Source organism: Mustela putorius, unplaced genomic scaffold, assembly GCF_011764305.1.
Source record: "Mustela putorius furo isolate JIRA1106 unplaced genomic scaffold, ASM1176430v1.1 tig00001533_pilon_pilon_pilon, whole genome shotgun sequence".
NCBI lineage: Eukaryota > Metazoa > Chordata > Mammalia > Carnivora > Mustelidae > Mustela > Mustela putorius.
Window position 1 is genome coordinate 64,992 of NW_025421785.1, and position 25,415 is coordinate 90,406.

At 47.1% G+C, this 25,415-nt stretch overlaps 2 long non-coding RNA genes across 2 annotated transcripts; both read left to right on the top strand.

The window, feature by feature from the left end:
• Positions 1 to 1,805, top strand: LOC123394132. Its single transcript, XR_006608899.1, has 3 exons — positions 1 to 91; positions 480 to 556; positions 1,766 to 1,805. It is a non-coding gene; the product is annotated as an uncharacterized LOC123394132 (long non-coding RNA).
• Positions 1,806 to 21,263: 19,458 nt separating this feature from the next.
• On the top strand, positions 21,264 to 24,452 carry LOC123394134. Its single transcript, XR_006608900.1, has 3 exons — positions 21,264 to 21,879; positions 23,379 to 23,474; positions 23,889 to 24,452. It is a non-coding gene; the product is annotated as an uncharacterized LOC123394134 (long non-coding RNA).
• The last annotated feature ends 963 nt before the right edge of the window (positions 24,453 to 25,415 follow it).

The window sequence follows — 25,415 nt, forward strand, 5'->3', positions numbered from 1 at the left end:
TCTCAGGGCCAACCCCAGCATCCTCGCTGCTCCTAATCCGAAGAAGGATTCAACAGAAGACGATTCCGATGGAAGGAGCCACCCTGCGCCTGTAATTCACTTCCACCTCCATCTTTTGGTCTCTTCCTCTCTCCTCTGTCCCTAAGCGCCTCCGCCCAGCTCTTCCCCTTTCCCTGCTTTGATGACGCCAACCCTGGAGGCCCTCGTCTCTGGCAGGCACTCGGGCTCTGCATGGGAACTGCTGCATGAAATCCCTGGGCAGCCCTCCTTACCCCTTTCCTACCATCACCCTGACCCCTCACCGTGGACTCTGGGAAGCAGCCCTGGACAGCAGAGCAGGGAGGAGGGCTGGGAGTCGGCAGGGCATGGCTCACCCGGCTGGAGGGGCCTCGGGAAGGGAAGCTGGGCCTGGGTGTCCCCACTTGGTTCTCTGATGCCGGGGAGTCTGTGCTCATGCCCACTTCTGCTCTTGCTCTTAGCTCTCAAGAAACTTTCCTTCAGTGGACTTGGCGCAAACGACAAGGGAAGCAGAAGAAGAGGAGGACTCGGGAACAGGGTGAGTCGGGCAGGAAAAGGGGCCGGTGAACATGGATACACCTTTTCTCTCGTTGCCCCGTCCCTCCCTGTTGTGGGTACCTCAGCAAACAGCACAAAAACCCGGGGTGCTGCCCTAGCCTCTGACCACAAAGAGGAGAGGAGAGGAAGATCCCAGTCCCTGCGGCACTAGGAAGTCCTGAGAACATCCCACGGGGAACCTCCACCTGATCCCTGCAACTCCCTGTGGTGGTTGGGCACTGTCGTCCAGGAGCTGCTGATCTTGGAGGGAGGGCCCTGGCTGCCTGGAGGGACTAGACCCCAGGCAGCCTAGGCACAGTGACCTTCTGGCAAAGGGCTCCACGCCCCCCATTGAGCCCCTCCCTCTGCACGACACAAGCCTGGCCCTCCCACCCTGCAAAAGCCAGCAGACGGCTTGCTCCCGGACGACACTAGTCGCGAAGAGACAGTGGTGGGGTGGCCTCATCTCCCACTTCAGGCACGTGAGAAATGAGCAAACAAGACAGGCCCCCGGGCTCACAGGAGCAGGACAGCTCACCCCTCCCAGCGCTGCATCCCTGTGGGCGGGGAGTCGGGCCTGGTCTCCAGCTGTGTCATGTCCGCTGGCCACTCCCATAGGATCTAATCAACACCTCCAGTCCCAGAGCCTCCAAGATGCCTCGTGGGAGGTAGTGGGTCCCCTCATGGCACATTTTGCTTTGTGAGTTTCATACTCTAGAGACTCACCTCGATCCCTCAGTCGGCAGAGGAGACCCACCAGTGAAAGGCCACCCTGCCTACTCCCACCTTGCCCAACACCTGCCCACAGCCCATGGACTGTACGAACTCACTTCCCATGGGGGTTGGGAGCACATCGTCTCTGCCAAGCCACCTGCAACACTCATGTGAGCAAAGGCTCCCCCCAGAGAAGGGCACGTCCAGGGCTCTCAGAGAGGCTGGGGAAGGGACAGCCCAGCAGGAGGAGGACCCCGCCGTCATGGAGGAGGACGCTCAGGGAAGGGGCCTGAGGGACCCTGGCAGTGTAGCCTTCATTCAGCCCCAGGGGGCCCACAGGAAATTCCCCTTTCTTCAGGTCACGCATGGGTCCTGCAGGAAAACCTCCACCTCAACACCTCAGAAGACACGTCCCGCAAAACCCCACAGGCCTCTGGTAAGGCCCAGGCCACACGCCACTCGCTATCTCACACCACTCTACCCGTTGTCTCCACAGCTGTGCCACAGGACAGTGTGCCCACCACCCCGAGGCACCAGAGGCTCCCAGGGTGCTCCAACAAAGGGAGCCAGGATGGCACTGGGGGCCCCACTTGCTCCGATTTGGGCCTGGAGGAGGATTCGGCATGAACGTACAGGGAAACACGCCTGCAGGAACGGCTCTCTTACGCCTGACCTCCATAGGCCAAAGAGAAGACTTCTGGGCAGCCCACCAGAGGACGGCACTGGAGCCCCGAAGACAAGACGATAGGACCCTCTGAGTCAGCCGCCACACCCAGAGTTGGCTGCCCGGGCCCTGCCGATGACAGACACTTGGAGCACGAGGCAACCACCTGGGCCCACAACACAGTCCGTTGTGTGGGGAGACTGGGGCCCACCTGGGACTGGGCGGGACAGCAGCCTTCCCTTTGTCTCCCCTGTCTGCTGCAGGGGCTGCTGCTCCTCCTCCCGCTGTCCCCTGCAGTCCCCGACAACCCTGCAGAGCATGACACATGCAGGACGAAGCGGCACTGCCAGGGCCCCTTGACCACCCTGGGATCGACTCGAGGGGCAGCAGCCCTACCCCTGCTGGATTCCCCGAGGGTGCCGCACCGGAACTGCCCCCGTCGCTTCGACGCACGGGACCGTGACCAATGCTGGGCTCAACACTGGCAGCAGCCCCACAAAACGGGCCCCGCTCAGCCTGTGTGTTTGGCAGCAGCAAGAGGTTTAGGGAGGAGAGGCTCTCCCCTGCACTCAGCGGCCTCTTCCTTTTACAACTCTGACAGCAGAGGCCTCCCCCAGCTGGGCCTCCGCCACCTGACCAAGAACGACCCACGCGGAGGGACAGCTCTACGCCCCTATTCAGCAGGAAGAAGCTACAGAAGATGAGACCGTCCTCCTTCAACAACCTTCACCATGCAAGGCTCCGCACTGGTCAGGGGCACACGAGGAGGGAGGGGAAGGCTAGCTGAGCGCCTAGCAGGAGCTGGCACGCCACACCGCCCCCCAACCTGTGATACAGGGGACATCCCTCAGGCGCTCTGACTGCCCTCAAGCTGAGGAAAGGAAAAAACAGATTCTCCACAGATGGAGATCAAAACCCGGCAAGACCGGAGTCTCCCTCGGTTTGTAAAAGTCCTCCTGATTCTGTAGGAGGAGGCCTGATTAACGAGAGCCTAGCGACCTGCCAGAGGCCCAGATCTCCGTTTCCTGAAGCCCTGACATCTCCCTCCCCTCCACGACACGGAGGGAGGCTGAGGCCGAAGGAAATGTCCGTAGGACAGAGTTTCTTTTCAAACGTGCAGTCCCTGGGATGGACCTGTGAGAGGAGGAAGGTAACATTCCTCCAGGAGCTCGGCACCATCTTTCAATTCATGCCTTCCTAGCAGGAAAAACCACCTTCCCTTCACAAGAGCAAAGCCAACTGTATCCTCAGTGTCCTCTGTCGTCCTGCCACATTCTTGCAAAACCTCCCTTTTGCCTGACCTCCTCCAATGCCATCCCAGAAAGTCAGCCTCCTGTCACGACCCCAGCAAGCAGCCCTTTCTACCCAAGGGTCGTATCCCTGTGCCTTAATAAAAAGCACCTCCTGCCAGCAGAGCCGTCTCAAGACTTCTTTCTTGACCATCGGCCTTGAATGCTAACCTCTTTCCTACATCAGTCCTGTCTCCTATAGGGCTCCTGTGGAAACAACCCTGCAACACGGGCCCATTTCTGTCAACTCTTCCAACTCCATCCACCTCACCCACTGTACATTCTATGTCCTCCGAGGACTGGACCCTTCTGTGATTCTTGCACTCAAACCCTCACATGGCCCCTCTTTCGGTCCTCGACGTGGTGGACGTTGCCCTTCTGAAACTCCCCAGCATCCCACCCTCACTTTCTTTGTCTCACAGGTTTATCTGGTCCATAGGTTCTCATCACCAATACCCTATATCGGTTTCTGCTCCTGAGTAGAGGACTCCATTCCTTTCCTTTGTCATCAAGCTCAAATCTTAACTCTCAGATGTTTGTCTCACAACTTTCAAAATTCTTCTTTCCCCTAATGCCTCTCTACCAGTTTCTCTTCTTCCTTTTTCAAGCCGCCCTCCCTCCCTCCCTTTCTCCCTCCCTCCCTCCCTCTCTCCCTCCCTTCCTTCCTTTCTTCCCTGCATGATCTTTTCGTTCTTTGTATTCCTTCCTCCCTCCCCCTCTTTCCTTTACTCCTTCTGTTCTGTTAGTCCCCACACAGCACTTCAGTACTTTTTCACCTAGTGTTCTCGGACTCATTCTGTGTGTACAAGATCCAGGAGCTCAGGGCAATTCGTTCCCTATTATAAAGGATGAAGGGAGACCCACACGGGGGCATCTCAAAGGTCTGCTTCTCTGGAAGTCAACGGGAAGCTTCAGGGTCATAAACCCTGGCCTTCCACACTAGAGCTGGACACGGGCTACGTTAAGCATTCCCCACAATCCCCTGTCATCCAAGACCCTGAGCATACAGGCTGTCCCACCAGAAACCTGAAGAGTTTCATTTCTCGGCTGAAATGGGCCTCGAGTCAAGCCGCCACCTGAGTGTCTGGAAAAGTCAACTGGCTTCAGCACGACTCACGGGTATATAGTCTTTGAAATGGAAACTTCGAAAATTTAATCAGCAGTTGACATGGGGGTGAGGCTACCATGTAGAAAAATCTATCTGAATTCCGGAAAGGAACAAGGTACGCGACTACAAGTGGCTTGCAGGGGTAGATGCAGTGACCGTTCCTGGAGGGAGGGGCTGGAACACGGGCTGGAACACGTTCGTTGATTCAGGAAGGGAGGAACGTGAGGGAGCGATCCTGCCACAGCCCCTCGTGCTCTGGCCATTAGCAGAGGGTTCACACTGCACAGGAACCCGGGAAATGCTGGAGCACAGCACGGAGAGGTCTCACGTGCCTCACCTCACTCCAGGTGTGCTGTGTCCTGGGAAGACAAACCTTGTATTTGCTGATAATGTGGAAAGGCCTTCAGCCATGTGTCCCTGGTGCCAGGGACATCAAAGTTTGTTCATCCTGGATCGCAACACACCCATCTCCCCAGTGTGGGAGAGCCCTTAGTCGGGGCACTAACCTCGGGAGACACGAGAGAACTCACCCTTCCGAGGAACGGAGACATGACACACATAGGGGGAACCACCCCAGGGCAGTGCTCACCTCTGTACCCCGTAAGACCACCGGAGACGCACCTCGGGGATGGAAAGAAGGTGGGGGACCCTTCCTTCAGAGAGCTCTGCTCTTCTTCATGTCCAGGACCTCACACGTAGAAGCCATGTGCTGGGATGGCCGCACAAGAGCTCGCAGCAACAGGCATCCCTTCAGGCCATGGGCACGTTCCCACAGACAGAGACCGGTTGAATGCCATCTTCAGGGGAAAGCATTTAGGCCAGCCACACCCTTAGCCAGCACCTGAGGATCCACACCGGAGGCAACCCCGACAAATGCGGTCAACGTGGAAGAGCCATTTGATACAGGTCTCACATTTGGGGACACCAGACAACTCAGAGCAGCGAAATCTGTGTCTGTCATTACTGGGGCCCCGCCTGTACCCAGAGCGCCCACCTTGCTCACCGCCACAGAAATCACACAGTACAAACCCCTTGTCTCCCGTCACTGAGGCAGAGCCTTCAGCCAGAAGTGGGCCCTTTCCCAACACCAGAGAACTCACACAGGGAGAGCCACTGGCGCGGTATCCTGGTGGGAGAAGCTTCAGGTGGGGCTCAGGCCTGAGGCTCCCACTACCATCTCAGACTGTACTTCATCCCTCACACGGGAGCGAAGGTGCAGGCACCCCTGGGACCCCCTGCATCACCACTGTGGCTGAATGCCGAGGACATCCCATATGGAAATCCCATTCCTCACGGAGCCAACCCAGGAAGGACCTGGGAGGATTCGCACACAGGAAAATCCTCCCGGTCTGATGAGCAAAGGAATGGGCTCAGCTATCCCTTCTTCCCTAGCCAGCAATGACACCCTCACACCGAGGAATCACTGATCCCAACGCAACGAGGGGAAATTCTTCCCCGGACACTCCCATCAGAGAATCACTGGGCAACTACCTCCCAAGGAATTCCTCGGGGTGACACTGAGATACAAACTCAGACACTGCAAACACATACAGCAGGGCCCCGTTCTGAGGGATGCGGAATGTGCTATTCCAGTAACCAATAGCCAGAAATCAAGCACATCTGCTCCGATCCAGCAGTACTTGCATAAAGGCCAGTCTCACCGAACAGGCGGGTCTCACAACACTGCACACTGTACCAAGTAAGAACGGGGGACGTTTCCTTTACGACCTCTCACAACTGACACAGGTACTGTCTCTTGCTAGCAACTGGGGTCACAGGAAGTAACGCTGCCCGGGATCCATGAGAACATCAAGTCGAGGGTGAGCTCGGAATCTCAGAACACAAGGCGATCAATGGATGTTCACGAAAACATGAACCTAACCATGTAGGTAGATCGCAAGGATGAATGGCCACAAGATTCAACAAACACATGGTTTGTGATCTACCTCTCACGTCCTTCATTCTACTAATATTGTCCTCACAAAGTGCAAAGGATTTACAAATTAATTACACACTTAGAAATATCTCTATTTCCTTCACTTATCGGAGAGTGACAGAGCTAGCAGGGAGCAAGAACAGTCGGGGTCGGGCAGCGAGGAAGACGGAGAAGGGTGCTCAATACAGGGCTTGATCCCCCAGGATCCAGGGATCCTGACCTCAGCCAAGGGCAGATGCTTACCCAACTGCAGCACCCGGGGGCTTGCAAATTAATTTCATCTCATACAAAGGTGTTCTTTGGAAGACCTGTGTGGACCAGGGCACAAAAACCTCGACAGTTCAGCATCAGGCAGTGAAGGCTTCCTCCCCGTCTATGAGAACGTGGGAGCCAAGGGCTTTTCTCCACCACCAAGTCAGCTACGTATCTCTGGGCCTGAGAGGGTGTACGACCACTACAGACATGGAAATACTCCCCGATTCGGAAGATTTTAGAACAGGAGGGGGTTCTTACACTCCCTTCCATAAAGACAAAGCCTGTCCAGGAATGCCTGCGAGGTTCCTTCAGTTTAGGGACCAATGTTTGGCTTTGGTTCAGGTTATGATGTCAGGGTTATGGGACTGAGCCCGGAGTCAGGCTCTGGAAGGCATGGGGAGCCTGCTGAAGGGTCCCTCTCATCCTCTGCAACTCCCACACTCCCACCAAAAAGAACAGAGAGAGAGAGAGAGAGAGAGAGAGAGAACGTGTGCGGAAGTCCACTCAGACATCCATTTGTAAAGATGCCCGGGATTCGTGGCTCTAGATGAATGGCCCAATAAAGCAAGTGTGGGCAGAACGTCGATGGTCGAGAGAATGTTTATTTATTGTTTTATTTTATATAAAATAATTTATTTTTTATTAAGTCAGTCGTGTGTCTTACTAAGTCAGGCGGCAATAACTCGGGACTCTGCTACCAGGGGCAACATGGAGTTCAGAGGTTTTGTGTGGGGCAGGGACTTGCAGAGCCTTCTCCACATGTGCCCAGAAGTAAATTTCCCCCACAGCCAACTCTAGACATTCTGGTTAAGGGTACATCTCCAAGTTAATCAACAAGAAGAGGCTATCATTTCCTCTGGAAGAGAGATGAAGCCGGCAAGAAAGACACCCAGGTCAAGGCCTGAACCTCAACCCAGGGGGGAGATTCAGAACCAAGACAACTTACCACTGCGATGCACGTGCACCAGGGAGATGGCAGCGGTCACACTCCTGGACGTGCTGCACTTCCATCTGCACTGAAGAGACAGAGGCCAGACGCTTTGGATGCTGCCCAGGAGGCCACGTCCCCTGAGCCTCGAAGCACCACCTGTAAAAAAACAAGGAGAGCATTCAGTCGAGGTCTCAGGACCCACACATGGGGAGACACAGAGTCACCCATAACGGAAAGCAGGCCCCTCCCTCCCAGCAGGGAGTGCAGGCTCAAAAAGGCCAAAATCACAGGGCCCTGCCATCTGTCAAAGTCTTAGCATGGCTGATGGAAGACCTTCCCCTAATACATGCTTAGAGATTTGGCTGCCAGAACTCAACACAGGAAAAGAAAAAAACCAAAAAAAAAAAACAAAACAAACAAAACAACAACACAACAACAACAACTACCTTCCTCTTCCCCAACACCCTTCCACTATAGGGTCGTGGATAAGGCAGGCTTCACACTGTGCGCATTTTGCCCTGATAAACGTCAACCCTCCAATAAAGCACAGAGCATAGAGCTAGGCTTGGGCACCCCGGCGACCTGGCTGGCTGCCGTGGCTGCCTGGGCCTGCCTGCCTCCCTCCCTCCCTGGCTCCAGTCCTTTCCTATGAGCATCTGCCTGGGCCCTGGTACTCTGGTTCTGCCCCAGGTACCCCGGGCCCTGGGTGCAGGCCGTCAGAAGGCAGTTGAAGGGTCGCAGACTCCAGCCGGCCGGCCCTGTGCTCCCCTCAACCCAACAACCGTGGTAACCAACGTGGGCCCAGGTGCCAGATCGAACTGCAGCCCCCACCCTCCTGCTCAAACACAGGTTTGCCTCAGAAGCAAGGCACATCGGCCCCAAATAACCTGCCCCTTAGCCCCCACCCCACCGGCCTGAATATCCCCTCAGAACGGAAGCCCCAGAAGCCAACACAACCACCATTCCAGGCAGCGCATTTCACTCATCCTCACGTCTTGCACAGGTTGTCTGAAGGGTCCAGAAAACCCGCCTATGTGCTGCTGTGATGTGAGGAACCCTTCACCTCCCCAGAGTTTGAAAGGTCACCTGACCCATTTTGGAGGGCTGCCCCAGCGACCACGCCCACTCTTCCTGCCAGCCTGGGACTCTGCCTGCAGAAAAAGAACAAGAAAGAACAAGAGTTGGTGATAATGTGAAGAAAAAGGAACCTTGTGTACTGATGGTGGGGATGAAAACTGGTGCAGCCATTATGGAAAACAATGGGAGGTTCCTCAAAAAATTAAAAATAGGGGCGCCTGGGTGGCTCAGTGGGTTAAGCCGCTGCCTTCGGCTCAGGTCATGATCTCAGGGTCCTGGGATCGAGTCCCGCATCGGGCTCTCTGCTCAGCAGGGAGCCTGCTTCCTTCTCTCTCTCTCTGCCTGCCTCTCAGTGTACTTGTAATTTCTGTCAAATAAATAAATAAAATCTTTAAAAAAAATTAAAAATAGAACTGTCATATGTCATATGTTCCAGTAATTCCATTACTGGGTATTTGCTCAAAGAAAAGGAAAACATTTGAAAAGATAAGTTTACAGTGCAGCACTATTTACAGTAAGCAAGATATGGAAGAGCCCGTCAATAGATGAATGGATAAAAAAGACGTGACGTATATATAGATATAGATAGATAGATAGATAGATAGACAGATAGACAGATCTCTAATAGAATAGTACTTGGCCAGAGAAAAGAATGAATTCGTAACATTTGCAACAACATGGATAAATCTAGAGGGTATAAAACTAAATGAAATAAGTCAAAGAAAGACAAATATCCTATGATTTCAATCATATGTGAAATTTAAGAAACAAAACAAAGCATAAAAGAGACAAAATAAGAGACTCACGAATATAGAGAACAAACTGGTGATTGCTAGAGAGAAGGTGGGTGGAAAGAGGGCATGAGACAACGAGGGTGTATCACTGAAAAGTAAAAACAAAACTCGATCTGAAGTCATTCTTATTGTCTATGTAGAAAATCCCAAATAACTTATAAAAAGAAAAAAAAAACTATTGGAAGTAATGAGGAAATACCAAAACATCATAGGATACAAGGTCAATATAAAAAAGTCAACTATTTTCCTATATCTGAATAAAGAATTGAATTCCATATTTTCAAATGAAAAAAATACCATTTACAATACACCCCTAGAAAGGGGTACTCAAGTATAAAATCTGACACAATACATCTATACAGGAAGACAAACCTGATGGAAGAAATCAAAGATCTAAATAAATGGAGAGAGAGTTCGTATTCATCGGTAGCAAGAATCAATATGGCAAAAAAAACGTCAATTCTTTCCAACTTAATCTATAAATTCAATGAAATCCAAATAAAACCTCCCAGTTATCTTGCAGATATTGACAAGAAGATTCTGACGTTTACACAGAAACGCAAAAGATCTAGAATAGCCAACACACTGGACACCTGGGTGGCTCAGGTAATTGCGCATTTGCCTTCAGCTCAGGTCACTATCCCAGAGTCCTGGGATGAAATCCCAAGTCAGGCTCCTTGCTCAGAGGGGAGCCTGCTTCTCCCTCTGCTCTCTCTGCCTCTGACATCCCGTTTGTTCTCTCTCTCTGACAAATAAATAACATCTTTAAAAAAAAAGTTTAAAAAAAAAAACAGAACAGCCCACCCAATGTGGAAGAAAAATGAGAATTCACCTCACCTGGTCTTGAGACTTACTATAAAGCTACTAGTAACCAAGACAGTGTGTTAGTGCTGAGAGAGACACACAGATCAACAGAACAGATTACAAGGACCAGGAATAGATCTACCAAAATAAAGCCAAACATTTTTTGACAAAGGCACAAAGGGAATAAAAGGAGAAAAGACAATCTTTCAACAAATGGTGCTCAAACAACTGAACACTCATGCAAAAGAAATGAAACTAGACACAGACCTTACACAAGTATTAACTAAAAATGAATCAGATCTAAATGTAAAAATGCAAGAATAAAGAATACAGGAGAAAAATCTCTCGGACACTGGATTTGATGATGAGTTTTTAGATACAACAGAAAAAGCGTATTCCATGGGGGAAAACATGCGTTGGATATATTAAAAAGAAAGTCGTCTGCTCTGTGAAAGACATTTTTAAGAAAATGAAAGGATAAGGCCCAGACAGGGAGAAAATATTTGGAACACAGATATCTAATAAAGGCTTTGTGTCCAACATCACAAAACAGCTCTTAAAGCTTCAATAGTAAGAAAACAAATGACCAAATGAAAAATATGCAAAAGATTTGAACAAACACTCCACCAAAGATATAAGGTGATGCTCCACATCACCTCACTGGGGATATGCAGACAACATGACAGTTATTGGAATGGTTACATCAAAAATAATGACAGTACCAATTTCAGGTCCAGAATCAGAACAAGATTCTGATTCATAGTTGGTAGGAACAAAAACTGATACAGCCACTCTGTAAAAATAGTTTGGCAATTTCTTGCAAAGCTAAATATACATACATACATTCATACATAACCAACACAGCAATTTCACACCCTATGTTTTTGAAAACTTATGTTTTAAAACCTACATGTGAATATTTCTAGCACCTTACTTCAAATGGTCCCAAACTGGGAGAATCAAGCATCCATGGGTTAACAACTCTGAAATCACGTATGTAATTCTGAAATCATGTGTGTGTATTCTGGAATTGAACTATCAAATAAATGAAATTCAGATATTAGCTGGATTCTCACTGTTAGTGCAGGAGAATACAGAGAAGCAAGGAGAGAAGGTTAGAATGTTCCATTTGGTAATGATTACAACAGGAGACAACAGTGGGAATACTTAGCTTACTATAGATACAGATGGTTACATACTAAACTATTTATAGACACATGTATATACATGAGAGAGTATATACATATTCCCTTGAGTTAACTGAGAGGGTCTTTGAGCAATGACTTCACAGTCACAACAGGCACACCTAGTCCCCCAATCTTGGTTTCTCATACTATGCTCCAATGAAAAGAACCAGAACTACTGAGGGGGGGAAAGTGGCTAATTCTAGGGCAGGAAAGACAGAAGATGAACCTGGAAAACCTACTGCCACAGAGTAAGGAAGAAATATTCAAACAATAACAGGGTATGTCAATAGACACAGGAACCAACAGAAGGTGCTTTTTAAAAAATTCATTTACTTGTTTTTGAGAAAGTAGGAAAAGGAGAGAAAGCATAAGCAGCAGGGAGAAGCACAGGGAGATAGAGAGAGAGAATTTCTATTTATTTACTTACTTACTCATTTATTTGACAGACAGAGATCACAAGTAGGCAGAAAGGCAGGCAGGGGGGGGGGGGGGGTGGAAGCAGTTTCCCTTCTGAGCAGAGAGGCCGATGTGGGGCTCAATCCAAGGACCCCGGGATCATGACCTGAGCTGAAGGCAGAGGTTTTAACCCACTGAGCCTCCCAGGCACCCCGAGAGAGAAAATTTCAAGCAGGCCCCACACTCAGCAAAGAGCCCAACGTGGGGCTGGATCCCAGGACCCTGAGATCATAACCTGAGCCGAAATCAAGAGTCGGACACTCAACCAACTCAGCCACCCAGGCGCCCCTAGAAGATGCTTTTACTAACCAACCTGGAACAACTTGAGCAACAAAAGGAACAAGGTATCATTGTACTAGAACCAAAATATAAAATAACTAGCCATGAATTCATGCTGATATAAATGGATTAGTAAATAGGAGAGAACAGAAAAATCTCCTATGCAGAATTCCTGATAATTTATGTGCATAATTATGTAGATACTCCAACAGGAAGGAGGTATAGTGTAAGTGGTATAGTGTAATTGCCCACTTCCTTCCAAGGAGTCCAGTATGAGGACAGAGAGAAAACAAAGTAATAAGTCATGTCCAGAGCACTAACCCTTGATATGATAAGACCAAATCATATTTTATCTCTGTGGTCTTCCTCCAAGAAACCCAAAACCTCAGTCTAATCATGAAAACAATAGCAGACAATTCCCAATTGAGGAACATTCTACAAAACACCTAACTGTACTCCTCAAAACTGCCCAGGTTATCAAAAACAAGGGAAGTCTGAGAAATTGTCACAGCCAAGGGGAGCCTAAAGAAACGACTAAGTGAAATGTGGCATTCTGAAACAGAATACCTGCATGGGGGGAGAAAACACCAGGGTCAACTATCAAAAGACAAATCACATCCCATAAAATAAGAGTTTGCAACCCAGAAAATGGGCAAGCACTAATATCCCTAATATATAAAGAGCTAGACACTGAAGAAGAAGAAAAACAAAAAAAGCCACAAACCTAAGAGGAAAATGGGCAAAAGATATGAACAGAGGGTTCACAGAAACGTAAATACCTCTTTCAGATACATGAAAAAATACTTAACCTCACTCATAGTTAAGAAACTTGCAGATATAAACTTCATAAAATACCATGTTTATCTTTCCACTGCCAAAATTCCAGAAGTTGAACCACATGTTTTATGGGAGAAGCTGTGGACAAACAAGCACTCAGGTGGTGTCGATGGGAGTGACACAAAATGATACCATAATCCTGAATGATCGAGTTATCAATTTTATGCACCCGTTGACCTGGCAGCGCACTCCTAGGAATTTATCGGATAGAAAAAACCTGTATGTACAAGGTCATTCATTAGAACATGGTTTGTAATAGCAAAAGGTTTGAAATAATGCATAACTAACAATAACCAGTTAATGAACTATGGAACGTCCATGCTTGAATTACTGTGCAGTTATAACAAAGAAACAATCCATGCTCTGTTTAGATACAGATGTCTGGGACAGGCTTTTAAGAAGTGACAAAAAAGCAAAGGAAGAACAGAAAATCACGTATAGACTCGTTACTCAACGTGTGGCTCTCTGAGCAGCAGAGTCAGCTTCACCTGGGAGCTTTTTAGAAATGCAAAACCCAGGGCCCCCACCAGATCCACTAAAATGAACATCTGCCTTTTAACAGGATGCCAGTGGTGTACAGCTGCATCTAAGTTCGGAAAGCCCTAAAGATGATGGATTCCCTTCTAAATAAAAGTAGGGGGCATACAAGGGTACCTGAAAAAAGCAGCACTGCTAGGACAAACAAGACAGACAGATATCTACAGCAGGAAGACCATAACTCCAGTTTGTCTGGGACTGTCCCAATATAGCCAGATGTCCCATCATAACTTTATGGAACCTCTTTCATTCTCAGTGGAAGTGTCTCAGTTGAGATGAAAAACGTCACCCTTCCTAGAGGGAACATCACTTAACCTTTTAACCGTGTTATTACTAATTCAAAAGTATTTTATTAAAAAGAGAGAGAGAGAGAGAGAAGACCAGTCAGAAAAAAAGCACAGACTGAAAAAAATCAGTGAGCCAAGGAACGTTGAGCAACAAACCCAAGGAGAGGCAACGTCTGGGGCTAAAGGGAAAGACAACTTTGTGAGGAACAGTAAGGGGATGTATCAGAGTTAAAAAAGGAAAGCTAGCAGGCAGGTGTCAGAGACAACAGAGACTGAGGGTTATGCTGCAGGATGGTCAAGTAAGACAAAGCCAAAAACTGGATTTGACTACAATTTGGTAGCCTTTTCCAGAGCTGACTCAGGTGAATGTCAAAGAAGCAAGAATGCATTCATGAAGTTGAAATATGAATGAGAAATGCAGAAACCAAAGCCGGAACAGTCGGCTATTCAAGCTAGAGATGTGAACAAGCGGACACAAACCCTTAGGGAGAGTCATCTGGAGGACGCGTGGTCCCTCCGTTCCATCAGATCTTCAAACTCCTATTCCTGGATCAAGCAGGATCATGAGAGAGCTGTCTACTCAGACCTCATAGTTCGGTCCCCTGAAAAGCATCCGAACACTTCTAGCACAATGCTGTGTCTATCAGAAATTATAGGCAATTTCAGTGTTGTTACTAGAAAAATCAAAGGAAGTTTTACAACTTGCACAACTCTGTGAAATTAAGAGTCCTGCTTCTCACTCTACTAACTGTTCTTTGAATTTGCTTAATATTCTTGATATACTTCCCTTCAAGTAATTCTTGCCTATTTCTATCTTTTCGGTTTTATGTTTAAAATTTCATTTATTCATTTGACAGTCAGAGATCACAAGTAGGCAGAGAGGCAGGCACAGAGAGAGAGGGAAGCAGGCTCCCTGCTGAGCAGAGAGCCCGATGTGGAGCTCGATCCCAGGGCCCTGGGATCATGACCTGAGCCAAAGGAAGGGGCTTTAACTCACTGAGCCACCCAGGAGCCCCTCTATTTTTTGGATTTAAAAATATGAATCCTTTCAAATTTTAGAAAACTCATTTTCAAACAAACTGGAAAAAAACAAACAAAAAGCTCACCTGGGATGTGTTCATTTTCTGCTCTTAGTGGAGGAGGGACAGCTGAGGAAGAAGGAAGGAAGAAGGAAGTTAGAAGAGACTTGGCCTGCCTTGCAGTTCTTGGTACCTGCCCACACAGCGCCACATACAAGATACTTACGTCTCCATGTGTGGCTCCGATAGATGTTGAGCTTAGACATGATACTTTTCACTGAGTGAATGTAAACATCTGTTTCTTATTGATTTATTACCAATTTAGGTTCTGTGACAGAGAAAAATTAAAAACACGAGAAGATGAGTTTAACATTTAACAGTAACCTAAAGGAGGAAACACTATGGCTTTTTCAGAACTGATGTGGGAAAAATTAAAAATTAAAAATCTCAAGCCAAACTGTTCATCTGTTTTCCTGTGAACACTATTAATCCCCTGAGGTCAGAAAATCCAAGAAGCCTCTGGAAAAAAGAGATGGGAGTGTTTAAGGCAAGATAAAAAATAAATGTTTAATGTTTGTTTCTTACAACTTTCAAAAGGTCTTTTAATGAGAAACTATCTTTGACGTAATTAACGGTGACAAAATGAGCCCTGGCCTGGGAATTTGCAGACCTGACTTTTAACCATGATTCTGCCACCAACAAACTGCATGATCTTGGTCAGTCACCTTCTCAGGCTCAAGTTTTTTTTTTTTTTTTTTCTCATTTAAGGCCAAAACAGATAATCTTGTGCCTGCACTACCATCCTGTACGTCTATAAGGCCAGGAGAGCAGGAACCTCTGCATCTTTCTAGATGCCATCAACAATGGCAAATGGGGAATGGAAATTGAGGGGAGGAGCGGGTGTTCAGGGAGGGGTGATGACAGAATTTCCTTCGCTATGGCTGCTGAGCCTTTCATCCCGACCATGCCCTCACAGACTCTCCAAAGAAGTGACATTTCCTGTGTAGCCTGTGTGCCCACCCTCTCAGCTCCAGCTCACCTCGCTCTTCTTAAATTTGTCCCAGACCTTCCACCGACACACAGCCTTCGATGGCTTCAGGATACTGTCATGCTTTTACATAACAAATAACAAATACATAATAAATAATAACTGGGTGCCTGGGGAATGTTAGAGCGGGGAAAGGACCTTAGTGGCTAGCTAGTACAGCCTCTCCCCTCCTCCATTGCACAAATGAGTTAACCTAGCAATGAAAGCCCTAAAGAATTGTCAAAGCTCCAGCCTCACGTTATTACATACACAACAAATACAAGAGCAGCTAACAAAATGTGAGTGCTCAGGGGACGCCTGGGTGGCTCAGTTGGTTAAGCTGCTGCCTTTGGCTCAGGTCATGATCCCAGGGTCCTGGGATCGAGTCCCGCATTGGACTCCTTAGGCAGTATGGACCCTGCTTCTCTCTCTGCCACTGCCTGCCACTCTGCCTGCTTATGTTTTCTCTCTCTCTGACAAATAAATAAATAAAATCTTAAAAAAATAATAATAATGTGAATGCTCAGAATAATCACGTGGACTATCCTCCAGAGCAACTCATTCACATCAGACACCCTGCCTGGTTCTCCTACAACCGCGCCCCTCCTAGGAAGCCAGGCGCACCTAAGATGCGCGCGGGCGCACACACACACACACACAGGTCACAACGCCAAGAGTGCACGCACGTTGCAAAAGCACACTCAACCCTACCCGCAGCCCCACCCCCTCCCCGTGGGTCCGGCGCACACGTCACGCATGCAAACTCCCACCCGCCACCGCAGGATGGCGCAGCCAGCTTAGCGCTGCAGCAGGACACCTGAGGGCCTTGGGAACCGGAGAGCCAAGGTTCCCAATCCGGATCCTGGTCCCTCACGTAGAGACGCCCCCGCTTGCTTTCCTTCAACTCTGCAGGCTGATCAGAGGCCAGGGTGCCAGGGGCCTCTGACCCACAACCGGGCACCCCCGCCCCCGCCGGACCTCCGTTCCGCACAGGGCCCCTTAGGCACTCGCCCCCATCCCCCAGGACTCACCCCTAACTCCCTCACTTCGTGAACCCTGAAGCCAGGGAAGGTTTCTCACGAGGGGCTGGAGGCCTGGGAAGAACAAGCCAGGAGAAGGCGGGGATACACATGCGCAGAGGGAGGGAGCAGCGCGGGGGTGGCGAGGAGCTGGAGGCCCTGAACTGAGGAGTTGGGAGGAGAAGGCGGGGAAGCACCTGTGCAGAGGAAGGGAGCGGCGCGGGGCGGCGAGGAACTGGCAGCCCAGAACGCACGAGCTTGGAGGAGAAGGCGGGGACGCACCTGTGCAGAGGAAGGGAGCGGCGCGGCGGCGGCGGCGAGGAGCTAGAGGCCGGTGAAAGACCAGCCGGGAGGAAAAGGCGCGGACGCACCTCGGCAGAGGGAGGGAGCGGCGCGGCGCGGGGCGGCGAGGAGCTGGAGGCCAGGAACGGAGGAGCGGGGAGGAGAAGGCGGGGATGCACTTGCGCAGAGGGAGGGAGCGGCGCTAGGAGGTGGCGGCGGGGAGCTAGAACTCTGCTCCTGGCAGCTAGTGCTGGGAAAGTGCGTCTACCCTTAAGAGGGCTATCTCACCCCTAAGTCTTAAAAAGTAACTCATCCTACCGAGCTAGCAGGGGTTTTGTGAAGATTAGAGGCGTTTACCATGTATATCTGGTGCATAAATTATTCAGTACCTCTCTCAAGATTCTCTTCCCTGGTGTACCCCATGAGCTTTTCTTGAGAAACCAGCTGGAGAGTTTCTGCCCAGTCAGCTGAGCTGAGAGACTGCTGTCTGAGGTACTCACTCCTGCTGCCTGGAGCCAGGCTTTTGTCCTTGTCCTTCTACCAAATTTTAAAGGCAAGCCAAGAGAAGGGATGCTGTGTTTGGATTTCATCTCTGTACCGCTATTTGTGACCAGCATGGTTATTCTCGAATGAGAAAAGCAGCAAACTAGCAATTCGGTATTAATACTAAAAACCGTTCATGTGTAAAAAACTGTCCGTATACCAAACATGAAGAAAGCACACTCTCATCTACTGCAACCTCCCATATACACTTCTCGCAACTTCCCCCAATGTTAACATTTTACAGAGCCATGGTACCCTTATCAAAACTGGAACCAACTCGGGCGCAATTGTATTAACGAAATTACAGAGTTTGTTCAGATTCCGTCAGTTTTTCCACGAATGCCCTTTTACTGATCCAGGATTCTGTCCAGATACCATGATACATTTAATCATCATATCTGCTCCAACCTGTAAGTTTTTTGGTCTTTCCTGGTCTTTCATGGCATTCACATGATTGAAGAATAGTGGTCAGGTATTGTGAAAAGTGCTTCTGAATTGACGTTTGTCTAATGTTTTCTCCTTATTAGACTGAGGTATATATTTTTAGGAAGAATACCCTTGGAAGGATGTGCCCTACCTGTGTATCAGGTGACACGTGATATCAACGTGATTCGTCTTACTAACCTTTAGTACTTGGTTAAGGTGGTATCAGCGGGGTTTCTGCACTATATATTTAGGATTTTTCCATATCCAGTCTACACTTAAGAGTGGATTGGCTAAGTCCAGTGCACACCCAGGGACAGAGGAAATTCGCTTAGTCCCTTTTCGAATTTATGGTCATATTTTAAAACCACCAGGTGTATTAGTAAATTTGAGGAAAAACTCTCTGAGGCTACCCAAGTATCCTGTTTATATTTATAGTTTTGGCCACTAATTTTCACTTTCATTGTTGGGTCTTGCCTGCAACCACTTTTACTGTGGTGTTTAAAAAAGGAGATTTTTCTGTTTTACTTATATGTTTATTGGGATTCTTCTGTAAAGAAAAGATTTTCATTTTCCTCATTTATTTATTTCATCATTTGTTTATGTCAGTATGGGCTCATGGATAATCTAATTCATTCCCTGTGGTCATTACTCAACCCCGCCTTTTTTTCACCCAACCCTTTGATCTGTTTTATGTTTTACAATGTCAACTGCATTTTATAATATGTATCTCCTGAGTTTGGCTTTTTTCACTTAGCAAAATTCATTGAAGACTCATTTGTGTTAAAAAAAAAAAAAAAGATTCATTCATGTTCTTGGTCCTTTTCTCAGATCAGCTCCTTTCTCTCCACTCTTTTCATTTCACCCATGCTATTATTATGTTGCTCAAATTGTCCCAGCTTGGGCATTGAGAGCTATCATAGGTTAGCTTTTAGGTACTTTTAACAAATCCTTATCATAGTTTCTAAAGGACTTCCTTACTTTTGACACACAAGGTGCTCCAGGCTCCTTGTATTTTCTGTGTCTAAGCCCTGGAATCAGACATTTTTCCAAGGAGCCCTAGTTCCTTCTATTGGAGAAACCAAGATCTGAGCTCTGGTATGCTGATTGGTACTGGGTGAACCTTTCTAGATGCTGCCTGCCTACATATCTAAGAAATAGATGTATGTGTACCAGTCCATGCTAGTCATCTGCCTCACAGTATCCATATTTCTGTATCGATATGTATACATATAAATCTGTATACAGATGTGTTACATACACATGACTACATATTTGAAAATGAATGAGCTAACATTGATATCTTTCCCACCCACCCACCCCTTCCTTATTTTTTTTAACTTCATCCATACACTGAAATACCTGGTTATCATTATCTACGACATGTATATTCTTTTTGACCTTGTGTACATGGAAAGTAGTTTCAGAATTGCTAACCCCTGTGAGAATTTACCAGCCAGAGTGTTTATGTACAGTTCTTTTTGTTTTCAGTCTTAATGTATCCAGTCAAAATGTAGTTTTATGGAATTATTTAGGTCAGCTGCTTTTCCCCCATTTTTAAAATTCAGGCTACGTGATACATACATTTGTAAAAACAGAGTCACTTGTCACAGTCTGCTTTATATCTGTAACCTATTTGATTTTTTTTCTTTATTTAAATTGAGTTACATTCTGTCTTGGTGGTGTACAGCTCTGAGATTCCACAAATGCATCACCCTGTACCGTGCACAACAATCCTATTACTATAAAAATTCGCCTTGGGTGACCTGTTCTTACTCAACCCCTCCTTCCTCCCTTAGCCCCATCCACTAATTTGGTCTCTGTCCTATAATTGAATATTTTCAAGAATGTCAAAATAGATTGGGGCGCCTGGGTGGCTCAGTGGTTTAAGCCGCTACCTTAGGCTCAGTTCATGATCTCAGGGTGCTGGGATCGAGTCCCACATCTGGCTCTCTGCTCAGTGGGGAGCCTGCTTCCCTCTGTCTCTCTCTGTCTGCCTCTCTATCTACTTTTGATTTCTCTCTGTCAAATAAATAAATAAATAAATAAAATCTTTAAAAAAATGTCAAAATAGATTGATGCAAAATGCACTTTTTAGGTTTGGTTTCTTTCACATAAGCAAAAGTCACTTGAGATTTTTCGTATGGTAGGGGCGCCTGGGTCGCTCAGTGGTTTAAAGCCTCAACATTTGGCTTGGTCATGATCCCAGCATCCTGGAATCAAGCCCCACATCTGGCTTTCTGCTTCTTCGCGGGGAGCCTGCTTCCTCCTCTCTCTCTCTCTCTCTGCCTGCCTCCCTCTCTGCCTACTTGTGATCTCTGTCAAATAAATAAATAAAATCTTTGAAAGTAAATATAAATAAAAATTAAAAAAAAAAAGATTTTTTCTATCGTAGTGTAAGACATTAATTCATTCCTTTTTTAAAATTACCGAATAGTGGGGCGCCTGGGTGGCTCAATGGGTTAAGCAGCTGCTTTCTGCTCAGGTCATGATCTCAGGGCCTGGGATCCAGTCCCCTGTTGGGCTTTCTGCTCAGCAGGGGGCCTGCTTCCCTTCTTCTCTCTCTGCCTGCTGTGATCTCTCTGTCAAATAAATAAATAAAATCTTTAAAAATATATAAAAATAAAATAAAATTACTGAATAGTATTCCACTTATAGATGTCCCACAGTTTATTCACCCATTAAAGGATATTTGAGCTTTTACCTGTTCTGGTGATTATTAATAGATACTAAACGTTTGTGTTGGGCGCCAGGGTGGCTCAGTCAGTTAAGTGTTTACTTTCGGCTCAGGTCATGATCCCAGGGTCCTGGAATGGAGTCCTACATGGAGCCTGCTCCTCCCTCTAACTTTGCCCGGACTTCTGTTTGCCCGGAGCCCTGTTTGCTCTCGCTCACTCACTCTCTCTCAAATAAGTAAATAAACCTTTAAAAAAAGAAAAAAAAACAATTTGTGTTAAGGCTTTTGTGTTGACTTAGTTTTCGATTTACTTAGGTAAATACATAGGAGTAGGATCACTAGGTTGCGTGGTAAGTACATGTTTACATTTATAAGAAATTGTAAAACTGTTTTCCAAAATGTTTGTATTATTTTGCATTCACACCAGTAATGAATAAGAGGGGTTTGTTTGTTTGTTTAGATTATTTGAGAGAGAGAGCTTGTACATCAGCCTGAGTAGTGGGGAAGCAGAAGGAGAAGCAGACTCCATGTTAACCAGGGAGCCTGACATGGGGGTTCTATCCCAGGACTCTCAGATCCATACCTGAGCCAAAGGCAGGTGTTTGACCGATTGAGCCACCCAGGTGTCCCGATGAACGAGAGTTCTTGTTTCTCCAATCCACAGAGGTATTTTGTATTTCTAGTATGTAAGCGAGCCTTTCTACCTAGATTTTACATTTTTGCCTCCTTTGGTCGCTTGGCGTTCAGAAAGCAAAGTGTCTGTGAGACTATTTCTTTGAGGCACTGAAAAAAACCGGTGCTGCATACAGAAGCAACAACCCCCCTGCCACTGTCTCCGAATTGCTGAAGAGAGAACGTTTCCGAAATTCCCCAGTCCCAGGCAAGCAGTTATGGGAATGAAGTCCGGAAGTTTGTGAGCCCGCAGCCCGCGGTTATGGGAGTTAGTAGCCTGCGGCTCTTTCTGCGCATGCACAATACCTCCCAGGTGCTTCCCAATGTCCCGGCTTTCTGTGAGAGACAATCCGGAACCTCCAGGCTTCTGGCGGTCTGCTTGCCATTCTCGGAGCTAGTGCAGCCGGAGCGGCAGGACCCTTGGCTGTTCTTCCGGAGAGCTGGGTACGAGGAGGCCTCGGTCGGATGGAGGGATCACGAGACGGGAGACTCTTTACTACGGGAAAGGTCGGCTTGGAAGGCAGGGAGGTGGGGATTGGGTGCCCGCGGGAAGTTGCAGACTCTGCGCGGATCTGCCCGCCTGGTCTGTGCGGCAGCGGGGGGCCTGAAGTGGGGTGAGGAGGGAGGCAGGGGGAGCGTGGTGGGGAGTGACTGGTGCACATGCGCGGTGGGTGCACTCGGTGGTACAGCGGCGGGATGGCTTTGATTCGTGAGGGGCTGAACTATCAAAGTATCATCTGAGAAAGGCAAACCTGCGTGAGACTTCACGTCTGTAATACTGAGGATATTAATAACACCTGTGTGGTGGGGTTGTTCAGAGGATTAAATAACATAGCTCAGTGCCTCGCAGTAACTATTAGCTGCTGTTGTTAATACAATTTTTATTCTTATCACTCGTTGCATTATGCTTTCAACCTCTCACTTAGATAGATAGAGCTCTCTCTGCCATAACATTAGAAAACTGAGGTGGAGAGGAATGTTATATACCCTATGTCACAACACTAGCAGATAAACTAGAAGGCAATTTTACTATTTTATTTTTTAAAGATTTTATTTGAGAGAGGAGGAGAAAGGGGGCATGATCAGGGTGAGGGACAGAGGAAGAAGGAGAATCAGACTCCCTGCAGAGCAGGAACACCTCCCCCCGCCCCCGCCCGCAACCAGAGGACTCAATCCCAGGACCCCAAAATCATGATCTGAGCTAAAGGCAGTTCTTAGCCTACTGAGCCAGCCATGCGCTCCACTAGAAGACGTTTTTTAAAAAATTCATTCGTGCATTCATTCAAGATTTTATTTGATAGAGTGATACAGCCAGAGAGCCCAAGCTGAGGGAGGAGCAGAAGGAGAAGGAGGCTCTCCACCCAGTGGGGAGCCAAATGCAGGGGCTGGATTCCAGGCCTCTGTGTATAGGACTTGAGCAGAAGCAGATACTTAACCCTCTGAGCCACCCAGCCGCCCCAGAAGACAATTTTAGGTGTTTCTCCAAATGTCATGGTCTTTGCAGCTTCCCTCTTGGTTATAAAAGCCAGCATGTCATCCTGCAGGGCACTTAGCAGAAATAATTAGGCGTGTGAAGAAATGATCTGAACGATTGAATCATATCTGAACGATTGAATTTTAACCGTGTAGTAGCTCTGTGTATGGGATTTCTAGATGTCTTCAAAGCCTCTAATAGAGACGGTATAATTGTATCCAAGTTAGGTTTGTAACAGTTCTCAGCAGCCTTGATTTAAATTTATGGAAGGTCTGACCTGAGACTCTATGGAATAACAAATACATTGGCACTGTGAGCCTGGGTGACAATTCCAGCTAAAATGAATTTGCCCCTCAGGTGTCTTTCTCATCTACGTTAGAAAAGCACATCTTGTGAAGTAAGAAGGAGGAGTCTCTAAGTATATGTTAGTTGGAGAGAACCCTACAACTATTTGACGTTCTTTCTTTTTTCGTTTTCTTTCTCTTTTCTTTTCTTTTTCTTTTTTCTTTTTTTTTTTTCTTTTTTTAAGTAGGCTCACTGCAGGCCTGAGCTCATGACCCTGAGATCAAGACCAGAGCTGAGATGGAGTCATTTGCTTAACCGACCAAACCACCCAGGCACCTCTTGAGTGAGTTTTGAGCAGAGTGTAGTTCCCAGAGAGGAGCAGATACTAGGTTTTCACAGGCGTGTTCAGAACAAGTGAGATTTGAGAATATTACCCTATTCAGAAGCTCCCAGGCTGCCTAATGGAGAGAAGCCTGGACCAGGGCAGCTGGGCTGGAAGGAGTGAAGGATGGTTAGATGACCTGGGAAATAGAACTGCGCTGGAGGCATTCCAGGGATTTGCGGGAAAGGGCTTTAAAACTAGATATGAGTCAGTTTTGTCTCACCAATCCCAGTTCAACCCCTACTCTTTGTTTTGTGCTCCCTCTTCCCAGATTCTGAGCTCTGCTCACACAATGAATCTGGCATTTAAAGATGTGCTGTTGAGTTCTTTACAAGACAGCAGTACAAGGAGAGTTACCTATTTTTCTTCTTGAAGGTTGAGAAGAAATTGGTGCTACCCCAGTCCTGTACTGACCACATCACCGCTGGTTTAAAGAAAGATAGCCATTTGAGAAACTGCAATGCTTTAGAAAAACAAAAGGTACACTCACTTGAAAGTGCCTCCATCCTTTTTTTCTTAGCTTTGGTTGCCTTCTCTAACTTGAGTAAACAAGGAAATACAGATGTAACAACTTTTGTTGTACAACCTTTGCTGAAGGTTTCGTGTTCCTTCATTTAGCGTATTATAATTTGCTTAACTAATTTTTCTCATTTTTAAAATTTCTTTGAAACAGAACAGAGGGGTACAGACATTGTTTAAAAATGTCCTAGACAATAGTTCTATTCAAGCTCAAGCTTGAATATGAGCTTGAATAGAACTCAAGCTCTTCATGGCCAAATCACAGTCATACGTAGTCGTGTGGGTGATTTATCATCATGTCCTTTCCTGCCCCTTCGGTGAGGTGAAAAGGATATTCTCCCACAGAGGGGTATTTCACCCAGGTGATGTTTGCAACTTTTTAAGCAGGCCGGTCCGGGAACTGCAAGGCAGTCTGTACCTTTAATGCCTTCATTCCTCTTTCTCTATCCCAGCTCTGCCTTCAGAGATTTCTGCATTTTTCCAAGGGAAACCACCAAAATATGAAGAAGTCCTGTGTGAGTTATTGAAGTCATTTTCTGCTTTGTTTTATAATGGAACTTATGAGGATAATGACTCGTGTTTAAAGTAGAAAAGTAGAAATAGATAAAATGAACTGGGGGAACCAGCCTGACACAGTGGTTCTCAGACTTCAGTGTGCATGAGATCAAAACTGGGAAGTGTTTTAAACCATAGAATGGGGCCCAAGAATTTTCGTTTTGAACAAGGTTGCAGGTGATCTTGAGGTCTGTAGACCAGTAGCATCGGATCAGCAGATCAATAGGGCAAAGATGGCGTGAGCGCACACACACACATCATATAAAGTTAGATAGTTATCAAACTTGCAAATATTTCGGACTTTTAACCATGACTCCCCACACACTCCCTCCCCACGCCCCACCCCCACCCCCAAAAAACATGCATAGAGCATCCCTATTCCTTCTGGAGCCTAAAAACTTTCTGGCATCAAGAGCTGAATAAAAAACTTCTGTTTCTCTTTATATAAATGATGAACAACCTTCTTGTGGCAAACCACAAACTAAATGCCTATAATTATTCTTCAGTGGGAGCAAAAGACAGATTACCAAGCAGAACCCAGTTAATGAGGTTTTTTAGGAGAAGGTATTACTAAAGCCCATGTAGAGAGCTTTCCCCTGGTCTTGGTTTGTTTTTGTTTTCCCTTTACAAAGCCTCGAATTTTTATAGAATAAATTGACCGCATGTCCTTAAAATAACCAAAATTGTCAGACCCTGGCAACCACTAATCTACATTCTGTCAGTATGGACTTGGATCTTCTGGATCTTTTGTAGGAGTATAGTCATACAAAATGTATATTTTATTTGTGTGTTTCCTTCACCTAGTGTAATGTTTTTAAACTTCATCAT